Genomic DNA, 18,974 nt, shown 5'->3' on the forward strand with positions numbered 1-18,974 from the left:
GGCAGTAAGAAGTGTTGGTGAGGATGTGGAGAAAGTGGGAGGCTTGTATATTGGTAATGGGAACGTAAAATGATGCAGTCACTCTGAAAACCAGCGTGGTATTTCCTCAAAATGTTAATCATAGCATAACCATATGATCCAGCAATCCCACTCCTAGGTATATATCCAACAGAAATGAAAACATACATCCACACAAAAATCTGTACACAAATATCCATAATAGCATTATTCATAATAGACAAAATGTGGAAACAACCCAACTGTCCATCAACTGATAAACAGATAAGTAAAATGTAGTACATCCATACAGTGGAATGTTATTTGGCGGTAAAAGGAAATGAAGTATTGATACATGCTACCATATGGATAAACCTTGAACATATTTTGCTATGTGAAAAAGACAGACACGAAAGGCTATAAGTTGTATAATTCCATTTATATGACATGTCTACAATCAGCAGATCCATTAGAGAAGGAAAGTACATTAGTAGTTGCCAAGGAGGCGGGTGGGGTGGTAGAAGTTTGGGGAAACTGGAGAGTGACTGATAAAGGTATTGGGGTTCCTTTTGAGGTTAATGAAAATGTTCTGGAATTAGATAGTGGTGATAGTTGCACAAGTTTGTAAAATACTAAAAACCACTGGATTGTACATTTTAAGAGTGACCTTTATGGTATATAAGTTGTAACGCAATTTTTAAAAGCCAAGTACTCTTAATCATGCTAGCTGATTTATTTTCTCTTTTAATGTTGAGCATGATGAAATAAGTGTGTAGTTTCTTGGAGAGTTCTAGGATCAAGAAAATAGAGTGTTAAGCAGCAAGACGGATAAAGCAAATTATCTTGTTTTTCAAGTGATCTGAAACAGAAAATGAAAATGACAGAGATGATGGATGTCTCCTGGGTAGAATATCTTTATAGAATAGCCTAATTGCTTCTGGGAAGTTCTTACTATGCCTCATTTTTAACAATAGTTCTCTCTGTGGAATTCTTATGGGAATACTGAAATACCAGCAGTTGAGGATGATCTGAAACTCCTACACTGTAAGGTGAGGGCACTGATTCACAGGTACTGAAAAGTATGTTGCCTTTTGGGAAGAAAGCCCCATATAGACAAAAGGATATTGCATGAGAAAGGTAAATAATGGATTCCTGCCTTCTGGATTCTCACCCCTCTCTTCTCACCACCCCAACCGTGTTCAGAGGTCTATGTAGACATACACAGAGGACAAACATTTAATCCTTTACAGAACGCAAAAGGAAATTGGAAGATGACCTCAATTCACTGAGGTCTACAAAAGCTGCAAGGGAAGCAGAATGCAAAACCATGACAATGAATATGGAGATTCTTGAGGAAATCTATGAATGGGGAAAGATGGCCACAGAAGAGCAAGATGTTGATGTGTTCATTGATTCCAAGACTGTGTATGAGTGAATGTGTAGACCAATGCAGATGACTGTGATTTTGTACCATATTACTGCAATACTCTTACGATACGCAATCAGTACAGAATTGTCTTGGTCCTTTCTGCCTTGATTTCTGTAATCTGAGTTTTTCTTTCCTTTTTGTCTGTTTGGCAGATTCTTGCCTGTAATTTGGGGGGACGTGTGAGGGAAGGGAGTCCTGTACCTGCAGTTACGCTGCTGAGCTGCTGCTATCTTTCTTCATACTCCAGGCCCTTTCTGTGTCCCACTACTTCAGTCTTGATTTCTCTGTAATCAGGTTACTTAATACAGAAACCTCAAATGTTTTATAGGAGACGTTTGGTTTAAAAAAAAAATTTATGGCCACTTCCAAGTACTTGTGGGTTTTTTGTTTTGTTTTGTAGGGCAAGATTTGCCCTGAGCCAACATCTGTTGCCAATCTTCCTCTTTTTTTCTTCCTTCCCAAAGCCCCAGTGCATGGTTGTATATCCTAGTTGTAGGTCATTCTAGTTCTTCTATGTGAGCCACTGCCACAGCATGGCCACTGACAGACAGGTGGCGGTTCTGCAAGTGGGAAGCGAACCCAGGCTGCTGAAACTGTGAGTGCTGAACTTTAACCACTAGGCCACCAGGACTGGCTCAGGAGATGTTTTTTAGTTGAATAAAATATGTAAAGATTTTTAAGGAATTATTAATTCTGAAAGGTGTCATACGTTTTGGATTCATTAGAGAGTATAATTCCACTTCTAGTGATCTACTTATAATGAAACAACCAGACATACATTAAAAGACCTTAGGCTAAGATATTCAATGGAGCAATAATTATTATAGTCACATGACAAGAACCTAAATGATACATGGTAGGGGAATTGTTAAATTATTGTACACCCATACAACAGAATACTAGGCAGCTCTTAAAATTCAGATGTTTCAAAGACATTGCAGGATAATGGACAGTGGTCTCAGTCTAATGTCAAGTGGAAAACAGCAGAAATCATGACATTCTGTATAATGTAGTTAAAAGTGTATATGCTTCACACACAGAATGAAAAATATGCTGCACAAAAATGCCATGAAATGGTAAAAATAATAATTATAGTAGATGAGGCAATTTTTTATTCTTTTTCCAAATGTATCTCTATTTGACAATTTTCTAATTTGACTGTGTACTATTGTGCTAGGAGAATATCTTTTACTTTGAAAATACAGAATGTCTAATGTCTAAAATCTACAATTTTTATTCCTTCGAAGGCTTTTTGGGGATAAGAGTTTACCTTTGTACACAGTTGTTTTTGCAATATTTCTTATGAACTCTGAGACATCCCTTTTGAAAATTGGGAATGGCTTACTGGTTTTCTGATTATACGAATAAGAACCACCACCATAATCAAGATATGGGACATTTTTATAGTCTGCAAAATGTCTCCTTGTCCTTCTTTGCAGTAACTGCCCCACCCTGGCCCCAGGCACCTACCGATTTGATTTTTGCCGTTGTAGATTCATTTTGCTTATAACAGAACTGCACATAAATGGAATTATCAAATCTTACCATTACAGCTAAAATATTCCTATAAATCATCTAGTTCACATCCTGTCAACAGCTTCCCACTGCCTTCAAGATGAAGAAATTCCTTGCTGTGGTGTATTGCTTAGATATAGGTTTGGTTGCTTCAAGAACAAAATAATAAACTCATTTCTTCCTCACTTAATAGTCTGGGCATATGCAGTCCCTACTGGTTTAGCAGCTCACCCTCTCAGGGACCCAGGCTCCTTCTGTAAAGTTGCTCCACCATCTCCAGGGTACTGCTGAGAGGACTAACCATCGTGTCCACCTTCCAGCCGGTAGGAAGTGCGGGTGGGGGAAGGGAAGGACATTCCCTGGCCTAAGTGAATAACCAGGAATGTTCACACGTTGCTTCTGCTCACATTCCAGTCATCCAAATCTAGCCATACAGCTGCACTAGCCTCCAGAGAGGCTGGGAAACGTGATGTTTCTTCTGAGTTGCTGTGCGCTCAGCTAAGAAATAGAGATTCCATCTCTATGAGCAAGAGGAGGGCATGAATGTTGAGAGACAACTAACAGATTCTGCCACAGTCTACTCCTCTGTGTAGCCAAATATCCACAAATACACATAGAGCATGTGTCCCACACATAGAATATCCTCATCTCATCTCCGAGAAACATGACCTCAAAGTCTCCTAGAATTGCTACATCCAGCTCAGAATGCAGGCTCTCTGGGTATCGCTCAGTTCTCTAACAAGGCCGGGGCGCCTTGTCATCTGGAAAACTATCAACTAAAGGCTGGTTCTCTTCTACTTCTCTAGAGCCTCTCTTCCTAATTCCTTATACGGCGGTCTAGTTGTATTTTATTCACAGGTAAGAAACAATGTCTCCTTTTTCGCAGAGGTAGCCTCTCTATACACTAGTTTTCACCTTGTTTCATTGAAATGCTGGGTTATAGGGTAGACGCCTGTCTACTTTTGCTAGACCTCCTCTCATGCGAATCGTGCCAGCTTACAGTTACACTCCCCCAGCAGAGCATCCTAGTCCTGCCTTTCCCAGGCTTGCCTGACACAGTGTGTTTTCAAACTTGTGCATTTTTCATTCATCAAAGATGTAAAAAGTTACATCCAGTGTGGTTTTAATCTGCATTTCTCTTATTGTCAGTAAAGCCGATCATTTGGGGATGTGTTTAGAAGCCATTTTGTTTTCCTTTTCTGTGAAACTCTGTTCTTCTAGGCGTGTTTTCCTAATGTGTTGTTTGGCTTTTTCTTCTTACTTTCAAACTCTTTATATATTTGAGAGGCCATTCCTTTTTCTGTGCTCTGAGTTGAAAATATTTTCTGAGTTTGCCTTGTCTTTTGATTTTTCTTATGGTGTTTTATGCCATGTAGATGTTTTTCGATTTAATGTAGTCAAATTTCTTAAATTTTTAATGTCTTTTTGGATTTTTGAAACATGGTCAGAAAAATTCCCATCATCCACCCATTTCAAGATTATAAAGGAATTCTCCTACAATTCTTCTAGTATTTTTATGTTTTTTAAGCAACTTTAATGAGGTATAATTTATATATAACAAATGGCCTCCATTTAAAGGGCATAATTCAATGAGACTTGACTTCATGGGTTTACCCCCATGAAAACATATGCTTTTTATTTAAATGGTAAATCATGATCCATTTGTAATTTATGTTAATGTTGATTTTGAAGTATGAGCTAAACTTTAATTTCCTAGTTTTCAGATCGTTGCCCAGGTGTCTGAACACCCTGCACTGAGAGGCCTCCTCTCTCATAATCTATATTCCTGTAAGTATTTCAGTCTACCTTGGACTTCCTTTTCTATGGTATTTGTCTGTCTATTCATATAATTTTATTGCACTATTTTAATGATTAAAGCTTTATAATTGGATTAATTTTAATGAAATGGTACCAGCTGCCTTACCAATTATGGCAAAAAGCATGGTCCTCCTCTATTAGGTATTTGAGAGTAAGGTGGATGTCTTGGGTACTTGAGCTGAGAGTTTATCTTTCCTTAGCCAGCCCTCGTCTCTATCCTTAGAGGCAGATACTCCAATTTTATACATCTCTCTGTCTCTACTCTCTGCCTGTCCCTTTCTCTGCCTCAGTCTCTCAGGCCCACTGCTCCACTCCAGCCCTGTTCAAGGTGTCTCTCGCTATTGACTTCTGCCTCGCTCATCCCTCACTAAGAAAATTGCAGGAGGATTATGGAGTTCACTGGACTTGTCAAGAAGTCTCTGCTCCCACTTAAGCTTCCTTCACAGCACTCCTACACTTGGTGCCATTTGGGAAGAGCTGGCATCCTGGTGCAAGGGCACTGATGGGGCCTGGCCAACTGTGGGGCCTCCTTACTGGTCTCCCATGGCCACTCCTGGCCCCTAATCCTTCCCCACCACTAGAAATAGGCCACTTCCTAGGGACATAAACTGTCTATCTGATCACGAGGCACCTCTGTGACTGGCAGGCACCAGGCAATGAATATTTCTAGAATAAAGTAGCACAACCACATAGATCTAGATATAGGATGTTTCCACCACCCCAGAAGACTCCCTCAGGCTTCCTTGTAGTTAATACCACCACAAAGGGTAATCTTGCTTCTATTATCCATCACCAATGTTTCTGCCTGTCTTTGAACTGTATGTACAAGAATCACACTGTGTACACTCCAGAGGATGAGTCAGTTGGTCCTTCAAGAGGCAAACACTAATACTGAGTTAGAGCTGTAAAGAGTGTATTAGGGGTGACAATAGGAGAAATAAAAGTGGAGGGGGCAGAATCAGGAAGGGAAAACCATAATTAAGTGGCATAACTTGTTTATCACAGCTCAGGGTCCTCCTTCAAAATGATTGTCACATAAGGCAAAGAGAATTGGGCTTATTTCATTGTGAGCTTATTTCTTCCTGTATACATTTGTCTTCTATAAAATATCTGTGGCTTCTGACGAAACTTTAGTGTGTGGCTGCATCTGTGTGTCTGTATTTAATGGAAGATAACTGTCTTCACATCTCAGGTACAGATCTCTGAACACATTCTCATAATTATCTTTTCCTCCTTTAACCGGCAGGCCCTGAATTTCACTAGGAAAAAGGGGACTCTTTGCCTTATCTTTGAAACAAGGATTGTGCATCTCTGGGCCTGAGTTCTTACGCCCTTAGTTTAGTTGAATGTACTTCAGTGACCATCTTCTGATAATCTTCTGTGTGGAGATATTTTCATTTGTACAGTGAGAATGGTGAGTGCCAACATGTCCCAGCCATTTTGCAAGACACTTTCATTATGCACTTAATCTCGTCTTCCTCACAATGACCTCAGGAACCAGTATTACCCCATCTCACAGACAACCGGGCTGAGCCTCTGAGCAGGCCCCACTGAGAGCTGGTATTAGGGGCAGGAACACAGGCAAAGAACTGGGATATTGTGTGGTAAGCTTAGGGAGATGCAAAGCTGACAGTCAGGGGTGGTGACTGGAGGATGCAGGGATGTGGTGAGAGGGGTCCAGCAGGGGTGGCTGCTGATCAACCTTGAATCCCCCAAAGAGTCCGACTCACTGAAGGCCAAGGCAGCCGCTCGGCTGATCTAGATCCTGTCTGCACTCTTAGTCTCATGGGGGCACAATAAACTCAGGCAGACACAGCATCCTGAAAGAACCAAGTAAAATCGCCAAACCTCCAGGGTTTTTTTCTGTCACACAGACCCAGAACTTTCAGAAGTCCAAGGGAAACAAGATCTCTATTTAGATTATGAACCAAGGGCTTTATGGCAACAGTGACATCTTGGTGAGGATAACTGCATTGCCTACACTGTGTGACTGGAAAACACGCAGTGGCTCTGCGTGGACCTCACGCTGCCTTCACACTCCCTGCTCAAGCTGCTTGCCCTGCTGGGAATGGCCTTCCAGCTCCATCTAAGGGAACCCAGCCAACTCCCACCAGGCCTCTCCTCAATTCCTCCTTCTCTGCCACAACCTCCCCTTTCATCCTGGTGAGATTCACATCTCCCTCTTTTGTTCTCTGGAGCCCTTCACTGGTGCTTCCATCATGGTGAATAGAAGCTCTTTAATGGAAATGTCCCTCTCTGCTCTAGGACACATCAAGCCCTTGAAGTTAGGGGTGCGCCTCATCCCCCACAGAGCCCGGCACATGGTCTCTAAACAATGTGCATCTGCAGAACTTCTCTTTGTGCCTTTCTGTAAAAACCCTCTTTCCTTCTCCACAAGAGACACCTGCTGTCAGCTCAGGACGGAGGAATGACACAGCCCATGTTATGTATGTCCTGAGAAACTTGAGGAACGTTAGAATGTCCTCAGCTAGGTTTACACTTGCATTGCAAAGCTCTGTAGTGCCATCTCTACATCTCCAAAGACTCAACAAGAAAAAGATGACTATGCTCTACAAGTCAACACTTAGTGTTCAGATCATCTTACCAATTGGTAGAGGTAGTGCCAATGGTTGAAGTCCCAGAGGCTGCTAGTGTGGAGGAGGAGGTGGAGGTGGCCCACAGGCCTTGAGTAGTGGTAAAGGGCAACCCACGGGTAGGGCATTTAGGGCAATTCTGGGAAAGGAGCATGTGTTCTTGCAGCCATATTGACCTGTGGAACAGAGTTAAAGTTTTGAAACATGTTAATATTATGGGCAAAAACACCAACTGCAACAAAAGCTGACCCTCATTGAAGCAGGAACAATACTTGTCACCTTCCCCTCCACCAGGTTTCAAAAGAGTAGTATCAGTGCCACAAAACCCTACCCCTCCCAGTGGGTTCCATGGAGAGCTTATAGTAGTTATAGAAGTCAAGGCAACAAATTATTGTCACCACACACCAACTGCTTGTGTCTGCAAAAGTAGGGCAGTAAGGGGTAAGTCCTAGAGGATCATAGAGACAATTCGAGACTACTAAAGAATGTATGTTCCAGACAAACAGGCATCTATTTCCAGGACCACTCTCCACCCTGCCCTTCACCACCACAAAAGCTCCATCTTTCCATATTAAGAGCAGTGAGAATGAGATGGAATGATAGTTTCAGGTCTTACATTTAAGTCTTTAATCCCTATCAAGCTAATTTTTGTGAGTGGTATAAGATAGGCGTCTAGTTTCCTTCTTTTACATGGGAATGTCCAATTTTTCCAGCATCATTTATTGAAGAGACTGTCTTTTCTCCATTGAGTATTCTTGGCCTCTTTGTCAAATCTTAGCTGACTATATATGCATGGGCTTATTTTTAGGGTCTCAATTCTATTCTGTTGGTCTTGTGTCAATTTTTCTGTGAGCACTATACTGTTTTGATTACTATAGCTTTATAACATAACTGAAGTCAGGAAGTGTGATGCCTCCTGCTTTGTTCTTCTTTCTTGGGATTGCTTTGTCTACTCAGAGTCTTTTGTGGTTACACATAAATTTGGGGATTGTTTTTTCTACTTATGCAAAAATGACATTGGAATCTTTTTTTTTTTAAAGATTGGCACCTGACCTAACATCTGTCGCCAATCTTTTTTTTCTTTTCTTTTCTTTTTCTTCTCCCCAAAGCCCCCCCAGTATGTAGTTATATATTCTAGTTGTGAGTGCCTCTGGCTGTGCTATGTGGGAAGCCACCTCAGCACGGCCTAGTGAGAGGTGCCATGAACATAAATGGAATATTTTTCCATTTATTTGTGTCTTCTTCAATGTCATTCATCAATGTTTTGTAATTTTCAGTGTAGTGATCTTTCACCTCCTTGGTTAAGTTAATTCTGAAGTATTTTATTGTTTTTGATGCTATTGAAAATGGGATCATTTTCTTTATTTCTTTTTCAGATAATTCACTGTTAGTGTATAGAAAGGCTACTGATTTTGTGTGTTCATTTTGTATCCTGTAATTTTGCTGTATTTCTTGATTGGTTCTAATAGTTTTTTTGTGGAGACTTCAGGATTTTCTATATATAAAATCATGTCATCTCCAAATAGAGAAAATTTTATCTCTTCCTTTCCAATTCTGGTGCCTTCTATCTATTTTTCTTGCCTGATTGCACTGGCTGGGACTTCCGTTACTATGTTGAATAGGAGTGATGAGAGTGGGCACCCTTGTCTTATTCCTGATCTTAGAAGAAAATTTTTCAACCTCTTACCATTGAGTATGATATTAGCTGTGGCCTTGTCACATGAGGGCTTTATTATGTTGAGGTACATTCCTTCTATGTTTAATTCATTAAGAGTTTTTATCATAAACAAATGTTGAATTTTGTCAAATGCTTTTTCTGCATCTATTGGGATAATCATATGATTTTTTTCTTTTGTTCTATTAATGTGATGGATCTCATTTATTGATCTGCATATGTTGGACCATTCTGGCATCCCAGGGATAATTCCCATTTGATCATGGTGTATAATACTTTTAAAGTACTGCTGAATTCATTTTGCTAGTGTTTTCTTGAAAACTTCTGTATCCATGTTCATCAGGGATATTGGCCTGTAGTTTTCTTTTGTTGTAGTGTCCTTTTCCGACTTTGGTATAAGGATGATGCTAGCTTCGTAATACAAGTTTGAGAGTGTTCCTTCCTCTTTGATTTTTTGGAAGAGATGGAGGATTGGCATTAATTCTTCTTTAAATGTTTGGTAAAATTCACCAGTGAAGCAGTCTTGTCCTGGGCTTTTCTTCATAGGGAGTTTTTTTCATTACCGATTCAATCTTACTAGTAATTAGTCTGTTCAGACTTTCTACTTCTCCCTGATTCAGTCTTGTGAATGTATGTTTCCAAGAATTCATCCATTTCTTCTAGGTTGTCCAGTATGTTGGCATATAGTTGTTCACAGTAGCCTCTTATGATCCTTTGTATTTCTGTGCTATCAGTTGGACTGTCCCCTCTTTCATTTATAGCTTTGTTGATTTGAGCCCTCTCTATTTTTCCCTTGGTTTGTCCAGCTAAAGGTTTTTCAATTTCGTTTATCTTTTCAAAGAACCAACTCTTAGTTTTGTTAACCTTTTCTGTTGTTTTCATGTTCTCCATTTCATTTATTTCTGCTCTAACCTTTATAATTTCCTTTCTTCTGCTAACCTTGGGCTCAGTTTGTTCTTTTTCTAGTTCCTTGAGGTGTAGAGTGAGGTTGTTTATTTTATATCTAAGTCCATCCTCCACACATGGAATCATAGCTGCTCATGAGAGAAACTTCTACATGCTTTTCATGTCCTATCTCTGATTCTCAGAACTCAGCAAGGTAAGAATGACATCCTGCTCTAAATGTAAGGGAACAAAGCCCTTAAGAGGAATGAGGTCATTCTCCCAGGGTCACACAGCTTGCAAAAGGCACAGCAGGAGTCAATACCAGTTCTGCCAGCACGGCCCTGCTGATTCTCTCTGCTAACCCTGCTCCCTCTCAGGAGGGACTGCCCATTAGCCACAAAGACCTCTGAGGAGGTAAGGATTCCTGCATCCTGCAGGGAAGCTGGGAAAGTCTTTTCTGAGAGGAACAATGTTACCTATAGAAGTCCATTAGGCACAGCTCTAGTATTTATCTTATTTTACAGGTAATACCAAGTTTGAAGTACACTATGGCAAGATGACTAGTTTTGTCGTATGGCAAAATATGTTTGGAATTCTAAGGGACAGAATTAAAATAAATCTATTTTGACATCAATGTGGAAAAGTCCAATAAGGTATGATCGGAAGATTTACCAGCTATAACAGCTACACTGGCCATAAAAAACCTGGTTGTGTGACTACAACATAGGGTCTTTTCTGGAAATCGGCACAACAGGTCTGACTTTCACTTTTCACTAATTCACCTCCAGGTTACATTTTTTATTACAACTAAGAGGTTTCCAATAATTCAGAATATTTTAGCAAGTGTATGACTGGAAAACTCTGCATCAGAACATTTCCAAACAAATGGGACAGTGATGAATTATGAAATTTAGAAAAATATTGACTTTGAATAAGAGCATTCAGAATTGCAAAGCACACAATATAAAGTTAACCTGTATGTGACTTTTCACATTTTTCAGTTGTGAAGATTACAGCAGACTGTCTAAAAAGGTCAGTGACCTAGCCTGAACAGGAAAGTGGTAAAATAACGATAATAATCATGTTTCAGTGCCCCAGCAATGTTCTCACATAAAGGAGGTTGGGAAGGAGTCGGCTGTGCCTGGAGACCTAAGTGTGGAGTTAGGTATGATCCTCCTCATGTTATTTCCAGAAACACACAGTAAAAGCCCAGCAGCCCTCAGTCTCTAAGCACTTACAGCTTCTGGAGTCACCACCAAAGATGAGAGCTGAGAGTGGAGAAGACCGAAGGCTCTTGGGGAAGACTTTACTTTCGGAAAAGTAAATGACACGGTAGGCGTACCACAGAACACACAAACCAGAGACAAGGCCAGAGGGGCTGCTGCATACACACAGAAAACCTTCCAGAAAGAGTTACCACTGAAAGTGACTGCAGCATTTACCTTGCCCTCATCCTCCTCCTCCATGGGGGGAGCTGTTCCTCATGGGAGCTGCAGCACCAGGTCCTGGATCTGATAAAGGCCAGAGAGGAGGGAGAAGGTTTAGTCGGGTTTGCACAGACTATGTGGAAGGAAAACAAACCCTCCACGCCTTCCTCCACTGTCTGACACTCTTTCCCACTTCAGGGCCCTTATCAGCAGCAGAGGGTTCCCCACATGCCTGAGGTGACCCATGAGGATGAGGAGGAGACTGGTCCCCTGACCCTCGAGGAAGACACCACAGGACCCTGGTTCATGGGTTTTCATAACTCATCAGCCGCCCGTGGACAGATCCAGGCTCAACTAGCTGAAATCAACGACGAAACAGAGGTTTCCCAATACACATGAGGGGGAGTCACAATTTCACCATAGAGTAAGATTAAAATCAGAATATCCTTAAACAGGATAATATCAATAAGTCTTCAACACGAAGAGCACCTGTCCTTCTCTTCAAGCCACAGGTAGATTTTTTAAATCTTTTAGACCATGGATAATCTGCCTTATAAATCTGACCAGGTATTATGTAAGTATTTATGAGCAGAAATGGTCTTAAAGAGACTAATATTATAGTCATGAGGAAAGGAAAGATTAATGCTATGGGGCGTTAGTTGTAAAGTTTAGAGTTGCCCTTACAACATTAGTGGAGTGAAATGACATAGACATTTAATTTACTAATGGGGTACTATAGTTCTCAATATAAATTTTTTTTTAAAGAATAAAGGTACCTCCAAAAATAGTAGAGAAATGCCTGCTGTCTTAAAGTAGATCTTGTATAGAAGATTTATCCATAAAGACAAATCAGGAAAATTTCTTTCTCATCAGGACTTACAGCCTCGATTCTAAAATGTTGTTCATGTTATTTTTCTCAAATAAAAGAAGCTTCAACGTTGTCTCAAGGTGGGAAGGAGGCACTGACCCACTTCCTATCCAGCACACACCTCTCTAGTTAAGAGTAACCAAGAGGTTGGAGGGGGTCCACGATCAGTGGAGGACTGGGAGCTCCATTATTCACAAGGGACAGATCCAAAGGGTCCTTCTGGCTGAGGGCACCTGTGGAAAACAGCATCCGGTCACCCCTGCGAGACAAGCTGTTCTCTCCAGTAAGCGTATGGGATTGTTTCCAGGAAACGTGACAATTACCCACTAGAACGAGACGTCGATTGTGTGGATTTTGCAGCAACATGTTCCTTACCTCTCTGAGGAGGGTCCTGACTGTCTAATCCTCCCAGGATTGGATTCTGCCTCCTGTATTCCTCTGGGAGCCTCCATTTTTGGATTACTGCCAATCTTGAGGATAGAGAAAGAATGGATTCAATAAGAATTACAACACCAATTCCTCCGTGAGATGCTAAACAGCTTCACCTTAAAAATCTCAAAACACCCTTAAAAAACACATGTCAACATCCTGTACGTGTTTTTCAAGTGGGCAAGCTCCCTGCTCTGCTCCACCATCACCTTCTCTAAATCACGAGCCCTGAGCTGTGGGAGAAAAACGCATCCATGTGCCGTCATGTCAGACTGTGCACAAAAGGAAAAAAAGAAAAAAAATTCTTACTCAGTTGTCTTGGTCCATCTTCTTATGAGCAGCAATCTGAAAAAGCCAACATGTCAATAAAAACCCTATGTTGAGGGTTCCCAAGGGCCATTGTAACCCTCTGTATTAGGTGCTGAAGGATCCAGGAACTTTGGGCAGAATGTGGGTTACCTGGTGTCTGAAAGTGGACTCTGCTCGCTCCACCTGTTCTCGCATTTCTTCAATTTGTGGCCTGTGAGTGACAATTGCTTTCATCAGATAAAGCACAATATTGAGGATTATTTTAAATAATCTGCCTGCATTCCCATTATCTGAACTTTACCCTTATACTCATTATCCAATCCTATAAGACACGTTTCATATGATTATAAAGGTACAGTAGGATCAAAGCTATTGCTACATTGTTTCCTTATTAATTAACATTTGTAAAACTTATTTTTCTTTCTTGTGTGAAATCTCTATATAAATGTATTCTGAACATTTGTTTATATTTGTGTATGAGTTGGGTCTAAACGTTATACAAAAGTTAAAAAGAATCTAACAGGAGTTTTATGAGCCGCTTGTATGCAGGAGCTGAACTCACTTGTAGTTCTGCGTTTTTTCTGCAGCCAATTTCAGTTTCTTCTCTGCCCCTGAGAGCTGCTTCTCCCTTTCCACCTGCTTATGATCTGTCATTGTCAGCTTCCTGAGAGGGGAAAGCAATATGCATTATCCAGTAGCCCACGTGACATTCTGCCTCTCTTCCTTCCCAGAAATCTAAAGGGCAAAATTCAAATGTACCCTCCCATCCTTGTCCATAAATGCACAGATTGTCCCCCTCCATTAGGGGACAAAGAAAAACCAAACTCTGGACTGCTGGCAGGTCTTTGGCAATTCTGAGCTTCTCCTCCCAGCTGTGTATTCCTAGTCATTAGTAAACAAACTAAACAAACATGAAAAGCACATATGAGATGCGCCACGTGCCCTCCCATGCTCAGTCTCTTGTGACTGGGACAGCATAAGCTCATTTTCTTTCATTGTGGAAACCAGGCCTGACCAACTCATCACAACTAAATGCATTAGGATGAACCAGGGGTTCATGACTTGTCTGACTTCTCCCAGGGAGAGTCCTGAGGCCATGACACAGCCATGGATCCTTCCAGGACATGGCATCATAACATTGAACAATTAACTACTGGACATTTCTACAGTTCAAGGCTTCTCTCACTGCCTGTGGATCTCTTTGGATCTGAAGTCAGTCACTCAAAGCCCATTTCCCAAGGCTCAGTCCTTCAAAGTGAATCCCTCAAAAAACCTTTGGCAAATCCTGAACTGGCCTGACAAAGCCAAAGAAAGCTCTAGATTAGTGCAGTCCAACAGAAGTATGATGTGAGCAACCTGCAATGTACAATTTTCTAGTAGCTGCATTCAAAAAGTAAAAAGAAACAGGTGAAATTAATTATAATAAATTTTATTTAACCAGATATATCCTATAATTGTAATATATAATCAATATAAGAAGAAATTATTAAAAAGATATTTTACATTCTTTTTTTTGTAGTAAGACCTGAAAATCCTATGTGTATTTTATATTCACAAGCACACTTCAGTTTGGACTAGCCACGTTTCAAGTGCTCAACAGCTACAAGTGGCTAGTGGCTATTGCATTGGACGGTGCAGTTTTAGAGTCTCGCCACTGAAAGTGTGGTCTATGGAGCAGCAGCACCAGCATCACCTGCAGAAGCTCAGACCCCACCCCAGACGTGTGGAATTAGACTCTGAGCTGTAACAGGAACCCCAGGGCGCTGTGTGCACATTAAAGTTTGAGAAGCAGAGGCCTAGGGGCTGCAACCCCAGGTTCAGTTTCCTTCCGCCAAGTTCCTCTTGGTAATAATAATAACAGCAGAAATGATAATGATAACTGCCAGAGACTCAATGTTTGTGTTCCCCCAAAATTCATATGTGAAGTCCTAAGCCCCACTGTGATGGCATCAGAAGGTGGGGCCTTTGGGAGGTGACTAGGTCCTGAGCGTGGAGCCCTCATAAAGGGGACCCCAGAGAGCTCCCTTGCTGCTTCTGCCTGGTGAGGATACAATGAAAAGACAGCTGTCTATGAACCAGGAAGTGGGCTCTCAGCAGACACCAAATCCGCCTGCAGCACCTGGATCCTGGACTGCCCAGCCTCCAGAACCGGGAGAAATAAATGTTGTTTAAACCACCTGGTATATGGTACTTTTGTTATAGCTGCCCAAACGGACTAACGCAATAACCAACAATAAGAATGTGTCACAACAATGATAACTGCCGCTTACAGAAAGCTTAACACATACCAAACATTTGGAAAGTGCTTTATAAACGTTATTTCCTTAAATCCTTATAGCAACTCTATGATGTGTTATTTTCCCCACTTTACAGATAAAGAAAGTGAGGCTTGGAGAGGACAAGTGACTTCCAGGTCTCACCTCCCAAAAAGCGCTAGGTCCCAGCCTCTGCTTGGCCACCAGCTCTGGGGCCTGTGGCCTCAGACTCCCCGCCCCTGGCCTCTCCTTCCCCACTCCTCACCTCTCTGGAATTCTACCCCAGCCTTTTCCTCCACCTCCCACCCTGGATGCCCTGGCCCCTTGACAGCTGATAATTAGAATCCCCAGGACTTCTTCTCCAGTAAGGCCATTTCAGTCGTGCCTCCTTCTTGGCTTAATCAGCAAGGGCCTCAGGAGCAGCTGACACATGTCACTGAAGGATTTCTCTCCCCATTACCTTGTTCTAGTCGTTCCCAGGAAATGCAAATGACTTCTAGGCTCTGCTTCAGCTGAACACAGGCCTTAAGGCCTGTAAATATTCCTGTTGGGGAAGGCAATTTGCTGACTCCGCCTCCTGGGGAAACTTTGGCCCCAAAGGCAGCCAAGAGTGGGCAGAGCCAGAAGCCAGTGGAGGACACAGTGGCTTCAACTGGCCTCAACTGGCCGGCACACTTTGACCCAGTGAGCCAAGCTTTGCTCACAGCTCACAGTGGCTGGGAGATTAAATTCCAGCTCCAGTGCCTGGTGAGTGTCCTGGACCTGGTAGAGGTTGTCCCTGAAAATTCAAGCCACCACCTCATCTGAAAAGGGAACAGAAAGTTTATGATATTGTACAGGAAGGATACAATCATAACAATAATATAAGTTCAACCCCGTTCCTTTCTGCTCCAAACCCTCTAGTACAGAGACAGACAGCAGATCGGTGGTTGCCTCTGGTTGTGCACGTGAATGGGAGATGACTGTAGATGGGCACGAGCGAGCTCTTGGAGGTGATGGAAATGTTCTAAATTTGGATTATGGTCATGGCTGCACAACTTTGTAAATTTACTAAATAGTAATAATAATAGTTATTGCACACTTACAATGAGTGGATTTTATGATATTAAATTATATCGAAATAAAGCTATTTTTTAACAAACCCTCCTACAGCTCCCTATCTCACTCAGAGTCAACACCAAAGTCCTGAGAGCAGGTTGCAGGATCCCACTCGATGGCACGGTTCTTACTCCTCTCTCACCCCCTTGCCCAATCTGCTCTAACTACACTGGTCTCCCTGCTGCCTGTTCTTTGAAATTCTGGCCTGCAGCTGAGCTGCTGGTAAACTGGCTCTCTGTGAACAACAGCAAAAATGTCCCCACTTTGGCCTTATGGTCCCCTTATGGCCTAATGGTTAAAGTTTGGTGAGCTCTGCTTTGGTGGCCTGGGTTTGGTTCCCAGGAGCAGAACTACACCACTCATCTGTCAGTGGCTGTGCTGTGGTGGTGGCTCACATGAAAAAAAAAAAGAAGAAGAAGATAGGTAACAGATGTTAGCTCAGTGGGAATCTTCCTCAGCAAAACAAACAAACAAAAATGTCCCCACTTATAGTGTTCACCAATATCTGTGAGTAAATCTTCTCACCATGGCCAATTTCAAGCTAACAAAGTTTTAACAACCAGCTTGTGAAGTTCCTGAATCTTAAGCCTCTTGTGTGGCCCTGCAAGCTGACTCCAGGCAGTGCTCTTCATGCCTTTGTGCTCACTGGTTTCTCTGCCAGGACGCTCCACAGGGGTCACTGCCTCGCCACCCCCAGGTCTCAGCTCAGCGAGCCTTCAACGAGCTCCCTAACCAAGAATGGATGCCTCTCCCGTCTGACACTTCCCACTCTCCATTCCCTGCTTGACGTTCCTCCTCAGAATGTATCACTTTCTAATGTTCAATATATTTTTTAAACACACTTTATTTTTATTTCTTCCAGCTTTATTGAGGTCTGTGGACAAATGAACTTGTATATATTTACGGTGTACAATGTGATGATGACATGTGTGTACGCTGTAGATGACTATCACTAGGGGGTGAGGCCAGGCAGGGCTTCTGCCTTCCAGGTGCTGAGCAGCTCACTTGGCACGAATCATCTCCTTTAACTCTTCCAACACCCCTGTGAGTTGTATCCATCTGAAACTGAGCCTCAGAAAGCATAAGTGACATGCCCAAGGCCACACAGCTGCTTAGGGACAGAGCTGGTCCACTTCTGGGTATTTATCCAAAGAACATGAAAACACTAATTCAAAAAGATATATGCACCCGCATGTTCACCGCAGCATTATCACAATAGCCAAGACTTGGAAAGAACCAAAGTGCCCACTGATGATGAATGGATAAAGATGTGGTACATACATATACAATGGAATACTACTCAGCCATAAAAAAGACAAAAGCTTGCCATTTGTGACAACATGGATGGACCTTGAGGGTATTATGTGAAGTGAAATAAGTCAGACAGAGAAAGACAAATATGACTTCACATACACGAGGAAGATAAAGCAACAACAACAAACACAGAGATACATAGAACAGCTTGGTGGTTACCAGGGGGAAGGGAGGTGGGGGGAGGTGAAAGGGGTAAAGGGGCACATGTGTATGTTGATGGACGGGAACCAGACTTTTGGCAGTAAACAGGATGCAGTCTACTCAGAAGTTGAAATATAATGCTGCACATCTGAAATTTAAATAGTGTTATAAACCAATGTTACTTCAATTAAAAAAAAAAAGAGCTGAGATTCAAATTCCAATCTATATGCCTGAGTTCAGGAACATTCAATGCCACACCGTGCCCCAGAGTGTTTTGTTTCTGGCCCCCCATGTGACCCCCAGCCCCCGCCTTTGTCCATGGGCAAGCTCCTCTCAGCAAGGGCAGGGCAGGGCCCCTCTTACTCAACAATGGCCCATTCTTCCCCAGGGCCACCCCTGGGCCTCCAGCACCCCGGAACTCAGAACACTGTGGCTGAGGCTGCTGTGGCCTCAGTGTGTCCAGGAAGGGACTCCATTTCTGCCTCTGGATTTCTTTAGAACACCCAGCTGCCTGCGGGTCCTGCTCAGGTCACAAAGGGAACCAGGAGCCTGTTCTTCAGGCCACGACTTCCTTCCTCAAGTGCCCCAGAGTTTATTGGTAGGGCCCCAGTGGGCCTCAGAGTAACCAGGCTTCCTGCAGGTATGAGCTTGAGTGAAGTGGCAATTCTGACTGATGGGCCCTGCCCCGGCAGCCGTCCTTCTGCCAAGGGGGTCACAGATGTAAGTGTGGATTTCAGCCTAAATGGCTGCACATTAGGATCACCTAGGGGGCTTAAAGAAAAAAAGATGCCCAGACTCACCCCACCCCAGACCAATGAAACTGAATCCATCGGGTTTGGGCTTGAGCATCAGTAATTTTTTAAAGCTCCCTGAGAGATTCTAATACCAGTCATGGTTGAGAAGCACTGAAATGGACTGTGGAGTTTGTGTGAGAATTAAATTAGGTCATTTATTCATTAATTAATTCAAGAAACATTAATTGAGCTCCAAATCTGGGCCAGGCATTGTCCTAGGAGGCAGGAAACAGCCACGAAGAAAGGCACTTGCATTAAAAAGTTTAGAAACATAAACAAGGTACACAAAAACATAATCAGGGGGCTGGCCCTGTGGCTGAGTGGTTAAGTTCGCGTGCTCTGCTGTGGCAGCCCAGGACTTCGCTGGTTCGGATCCTGGGGACAGACATGGCACTGCTCGTCAGGCCATGTTGAGGCGGCATCCCA

The 18,974-nt window shown here is 42.4% G+C and overlaps 1 long non-coding RNA gene across 2 annotated transcripts; it reads right to left on the reverse strand.

The window, feature by feature from the left end:
- Positions 1–417: 417 nt before the first annotated feature.
- LOC106839038 (uncharacterized) lies at positions 418–15,770 on the reverse strand. Of its 2 annotated transcripts, none has more exons than XR_011494236.1 (8): positions 15,662–15,770; positions 13,509–13,610; positions 13,097–13,157; positions 12,947–12,982; positions 12,584–12,678; positions 11,356–11,424; positions 7,365–7,529; positions 418–856 (listed from the first exon to the last, which is right to left on the reverse strand). It is a non-coding gene; the product is annotated as an uncharacterized lncRNA (long non-coding RNA). The 2 variants fall into 2 exon arrangements; XR_006513556.2 differs by lacking the exon at positions 418–856 and adding an exon at positions 12,330–12,441.
- Positions 15,771–18,974: the final 3,204 nt, after the last annotated feature.

This window comes from Equus asinus, chromosome 14 (assembly GCF_041296235.1).
Source record: "Equus asinus isolate D_3611 breed Donkey chromosome 14, EquAss-T2T_v2, whole genome shotgun sequence".
Classification (NCBI taxonomy): Eukaryota; Metazoa; Chordata; class Mammalia; order Perissodactyla; family Equidae; genus Equus; species Equus asinus.